Source organism: Triticum urartu, chromosome 1A, assembly GCF_056163025.1.
Source record: "Triticum urartu cultivar PI428250 chromosome 1A, HENAU_Tu73, whole genome shotgun sequence".
Classification (NCBI taxonomy): Eukaryota; Viridiplantae; Streptophyta; class Magnoliopsida; order Poales; family Poaceae; genus Triticum; species Triticum urartu.
The window spans coordinates 23509700-23515839 of record NC_141873.1 but is presented as its reverse complement, the minus strand read 5'-3'; the positions used below and the strand labels follow the sequence as shown (position 1 = coordinate 23515839).

The 6140-nt window shown below is 42.0% G+C and overlaps 1 pseudogene; it reads right to left on the bottom strand.

Annotated features, from left to right (window-relative positions):
* Positions 1–4351: 4351 nt before the first annotated feature.
* On the bottom strand, positions 4352–5346 carry LOC147988636 (uncharacterized; annotated as a pseudogene).
* Between the last annotated feature and the right edge of the window lie 794 nt (positions 5347–6140).

Sequence of the window (6140 nt, the reverse complement as noted above, 5' to 3'; positions counted from 1 at the left end):
ATTTGAATCTAGTAGGCCAAACCCAACTGATAATTCGAAGAGACTTGCAAAGATAACCAATCATACATAAAAGAATTCAGAGAAGATTCAAATATTGTTCATAGATAAACTTTATCATAAACCCACAATTCATCGGTCTCAACAAACACACCGCAAAAGAAGATTACATCGAATAGATCTTCAAAAGATAGGGGAGAACTTTGTATTGAGATCCAAAAAGAGAGAGAAATACATCTAGCTAATAACTATGGACCCGAAGGTCTGAGGTAAACTACTCACACTTCATCGGAGAGGCTATGGTGTTGATGTAGAAGCCCTGCGTGATCGATGCCCCCTCCGGCGGAGCTCCGAAACAGGCCCCAAGATGGGATCTCGTGGATACATAAAGCTGCGGCGGTGGAATTAGGTTTTTGGCTCCGTTCGTGATCGTTTGGGGGTACGTAGGTATATATAGGGGGAAGGAGTACGTCAGTGGAGCAACATAGGGCCGACGAGGGTGGAGGGCGCCCCTACCTCGTGGCTTCCTGATGGCTTTCTTGACGTAGGGTCCAAGTCCTCTGGATCATGTTCGCTCCGAAAATCACATTTCCGAAGTTTTTATTCCGTTTGGACTCCGTTTGATATTCTTTTTCTGCGGAACTCTTAAATAGGCAAAAAACAACAATTCTGGGCTGGGCCTACGGTTAATAGGTTAGTCCCAAAAATAATATAAAAGTGAATAATAAAGCCCAATATTGTCAAAAACAGAAGATAATATAGCATGGAGCAATCAAAAAATGTAGATACGTTGGAGACGTATCAGCCCCCCACCCCCTCTCGCCATGCTTTTTCTTCCTCTGCCATGTTAATTAGGAGTAGTAGTAGATGTTAATTAGTACTAGGGTTCATAGATAATGTTTTTTATTGGTAGTAGTAGATGTTAATTAGTAGTAGTGATGGTACTAGTTAACTAGGGCAGTATGGTTAATAGTAGATGTTTTTAGTTAGGGTAATAATAGATGTTAAGTAGTAGATAATGTAGATGTTAATTAGTTCTGTAGGGTTTATTTTTTGAATTGAGTTTGTTTAACTAGATGTTAATTTTGGAAGTAGGGTTTAGTTTAGAGTAAAGTTTAGTTCAGTAGTTAACTAAATATAATCTATATCTGGTTTTTGAATTGAGTTTGAGAGAGCATGAGATTTGTGTAGATTTTCTTGAAGTGTTAAACGCTAGGAGATGTAAATTTGAAGTGGTCAGGTTATATGCAAATTACTCAATTGTGTTTGCACATGTTTATCTACTGTTTTAGTTTCTCATGTACATATTCTTATGTGGTCCTCTTATATGCAACATAGAAGTGGTTCTCCAGGAAGTGCTACGCCAGGAGTATATATACGACGAGTGGCCGGAGTGTCAGGCCCAGGTGTACCGGTTTCCGGTTTCCGAGCGATAGGCAGTAGTTAGTTTAGGTTCACGCTAATGCGAGAGAGGGATATGAACTCATGTACTGCATAGTTCCGCTCTCACTCATAGTGAGAGCTCTTCTCGTGTATATCATTCTTTAGATGGATGACGATATAGTTGCAAGTAATCGAGACTTGTATCGCTATTTTCCAGATGATGACGAGAGACCACTTTGTGTTGGATGATGATTATGATGATGACATGATTTGATGAGACTATTTGTATGTATATGCTATGATTACATTTGTATGTGTATGATATGCTAAAGATTATTGTATAAAGCATGTTCAAATACAAAACAAATATGTAGAAAAAAAACAAAAACTAATAAAACTAGCAGTAGCGAGGGGATTAAAGTTAGCAGTAGCGCTCCCTTACCAGTAGCGCTCCCTTACCAGTAGCGCTTCCTTCTGAAAAGCGTTGCAGATATTCGCAGCAGCGTGTTGCGGTAAAGCTCGCTACTACTAGCCATGTATAGCAGTAGCGTTGGATGACACGCGCTACTGCTACATGTTAGCTGTAGCGCCTTATCAGTAGCGCGGCGTCCCGCGCTACTGATAGGCAAAATACCCACGCTACTGCTAGGGTTTTCCCTAGTAGTGATAACGCACGCCTCACGTGTGCTCAGGCTTCAACTGCCCATGATCGGCTGAGCTAGATTGTAGGGCTGTTAGCTAGTCAGTTAGAGTAGTGCAGCTCCCTCCTTGTAATGAGTGTATATATCTCTCACAGTGGATGAATACAAATTGTTTCTTCTTCCTTTCCTGTTCTACAATCTACTATCACAATAAATTTTTTGTTTCCTAAATCTCATGGTAAATAGGGTAGATGTTGCTTACATGATTTGTTGTATAATGCTATCACTATAGAAGTAGTTGATGCCCTTTCCTTCATTTGGTTTCTTTTCAAGTTTTAGTTCATGGATTTTTTCCTGGTTTTCAATATTGTTTCAATATTTGTATAGATTTTCTATGATGTTTTTGTGGTTCATAATCAGAAGAACAATCAACCCTCGATGTATTATTAATTACAATTGCAATGTTTGGGTTAAAGCATGCCCCCTTATCTGAATACTGCTATGTTTGAATTGTTGTCCAATTGCCATTCAAACATATAATTGATGCTTAATCCCGAAAAAAATATAATTGATGCTTAGTCCCGCAAAAAATATATATAATTGATGCTTAAAAGCAGGCTCCTGATCTTTGCTAAATTTATTAAATATCTCACCAAAATCGGAATAAAGGCCTACCCCGACGGCATTTTCTATGCCGATGGCCTTTTGTCAGGGTCATCGGCATATCTCCGTCTATGCCGACGGCAACCGTAGGCATAGAAAAGTCGTCGGCGTATTTCCCTCTATGCCGACGGCCGCCGTCGTTATAAAATGGCCATCGATGCATATGTGGTCCCATGGACCCGGGCACATACGATAGGCCGAGGCCGTTAAATCTATGACGACGGTCCTGACGGAGGCCGTCGTCACAGACATTATATGCCCTCTTTTCCGAGGAGGTGCCATGTGGCAGTACTATGCCGATGGTCTTGTTGTAGGCATATGTGTTATTTGTTTTCTTAGTATTTGTTATTTGTGATTTTTTAAAGTTAAAATTTGATTAATTTAAATCTAACTTATCTGTACTTAACATAAACAAATTATTTATCGATTTAGGGTAGAATTTTCCATAGATTATGAATATCCAGTATGTTTTTTTTGTATATTAGAAATGTGCTCTCATGTACTTTTGCATATAGGTCCTTATACTTTGTCAAAATCACAACTAATTGACACTTGCATTGGTTTTGACAAATTTTATATCCTCTTTTATCAGAATCTTGAAATGATTTAGTTCCTATACTTTGTTTCAAATTCAAATAAACTAGAAATGATGTTTGCTTCATATTTACATAAAACACCATTTTGTTTTGAATTTTTGTATATTTTTCATTCCTTGGGCCATCTGAAATGTTCCTATGGGCCCTCAGGGGCTAGCTATGCCTCTTGCGTTGGGCCCTCTTACACGTCTGGTAGTGTGGTGGAAAGTGCAAACACCCGACATGTGGCTCCGGAGTGTGACCCCCTTCACGGACGGTGCCGCCGTCGGCACTTTGAGGGGGGAAACGGCCACGTCGGGTCGACGTGAAGGGAATCTTGCGGTGGGTTGGGCCTGGACCTTGTTCCGAACTGTTGCTATGGGCTGACCTATCAGAACCAGTTCAAAAGGTCCATTGGTCAAATCCTGTCCGGCAAAAGTCAAAGGATTAGATCACACGGTCAACTGCTCCAAGGTTAGGCACGACGGGGCCTTGGGGGTTAGCAATGCCCCCAGAATGTCGCACCGGTCCAATCACATTCCTTAAGGTGCGGTGAGATGTCTGAACAGGCAAAATGCGGGTACGGGGTCCGGACCCCTCATGGAGGGCGCTGCCACCGGCACATGGAGGTGTGAAACCGCCGCGTCGGGAGCCTTGGGTAGTGGTCTTGTGGTGGGTTAGGCTGCTCGCTGGTCTTCGGAGGGTTGGAAGAATAGTGGATGTCTAACAAATTGGTAGGAATTGTTTTTTTAAATAAAGTTGATGTTAGATAAGAAAAAAAAATGAAAAATAGATATATGCCTACGGCTTGGCCGTCGGCATAGGCCGACACGTCGCATGAATACCTATGCCGACGGCAAGTCCCCTTATCCACTCGTGGATGCCCACACGTCGCATTGTTTTAAAGCACCAAAATGTATACATAACAAGGGAGGTGAAGTTGAATATATGATGATTTTGTCCACAATAGTACCCAAGTTACCCTCGACAGTATGTGTGTCTCATTTATCAAGAGATAGTTGAAACCCATGTGGCCATTCTACTGATAGCTACATCAACTGGGCAGGCAGATGACAAATGCAATCCTGATGTTCACCACAATACAAACAGAGGTAACAACAACATGGCAATACAGATCAATTGTACTTGAACACAAGCACCAGAGAATATGGGGTAAATTGTGTTTTTGTTCACTGACTGACCAAGCTCGACCACAGTCCAACTTTCATTAGGATCTTCAAATAGCCTAGAAAAATAAAGGCAGTTACTCTTTCTCCCCATCTTTCTAGGACCTTGCAGGAAATGTAACACTCCTCCTATCAAGGCTAACAAACAGAGCATGATTTTCCAACTACTCCGTCTTCACTAACTTAGTTGTTTCAACAGAAAAGTTGAGGCAATAAACCGTAGACGTTGAGTTAAATAAAACATCCACTTCGGCAAAGTTTAACTGTTGGCGAGCCATGAGAAGTATGTCACTAAGGCCACCAACCATGGGTTAATAGGAAAGAACTCCCATGTTATTGCTACTGCTTGCATGATGAAATGAGGTGTCATGTGTATAATGTGGAGCCTTAGAAGAGCATACACGACAAAGATATCACCATTGAAGATCACCAAATGATAGATGCGTTCATGATCAAGAGCAAGAGGGTGCTCTAAGCAGGAGTTTATTCCAACTTGCCACTTAAACATGGAAGCCCCTGAGAAAAACGAGGATGCAAGAGTTAGGTGAATATAATGGAGCCGAAAGGATGCCTATGCCACAAAAGTATCATTGTTCGTTGTTCAGTGGGAGCTTGGGGGGCGGGGGCTTCACCTTGGCAGTTGGCACTAGTGTACACATCGACAAGGAAGCAGTTCTCCTCATAGGAGAAGATAAGATACCCATACGAGTAGCCCAAATAGTGCATTGTATTTGGACTATTTTCAGGGACTACACATGCACGAGATAAGCTTTTCTTCCTAGGATCACCGAGCTCCCATTTGCAATTACATAAAAGGATGGACTTGATATGGACACTATGTGTATGAAAATAAGGACCATCTAGTTTGAAGTGGAGCGGTGGGAAGCTGAATGCATGCATCTATACTACTTATAAAATAGCAAACATTATCTTCTCTAAGTGCATCCCACAAAACGTACACGGATACATTACCACCGCATGATTAGTCTCACTAAACTCAATCTAACGGCTAGCCTTAACCAAATCTGTTCTCTGTGTGCACTTAGCAATTTACATTGACTGACCGTACTCCACCGTGGAGGAAAATATGAAAGTTCGTGCCTGGTCAATTAGGAAACTATAATCACGGACACATCCTATTAAGAAACTAATCACGGGCACATCCAATTATAAGGAAACTAATCACATACCCATCCTATTATTTGGAAAAAAAATCATGCACTCATCCTATTATTAGGAAAATAATTACGAGACATCCTATTAGGAAATTAATCACGGACGCATCTAATTAGTGGGAAACTAATCATGGATGCATCCTATTAGATAACTAATCACGGACGCATCTAATTATGAGGAAACTAATCGCTATCGCATCCTATCGTCTCCTATCAGGGAATCGTGATCACGAGTCGCCAGCCGTCACCTGCCCACCACCCATGCGAGCCACAATGGGAGACACGCGAGAAGGAGCTGCGGCTTCCTCCGAACACACTTCTACTGACTGCAATGACTTCGTCCACATCCTGGGCATGCTCTCCGGGAACCACCGGCATCCGCGTCGACTTCAGCTCCATCCACAACACCCACGCTGACAACCACCCACCGCCGAGGTCCTTCAAATGGGGGCAACGCTGAGTATCTTGGATCAGTATAAGCGGGCCAAAAAAATCTGCCCCCACAGCCATGCATGTAGA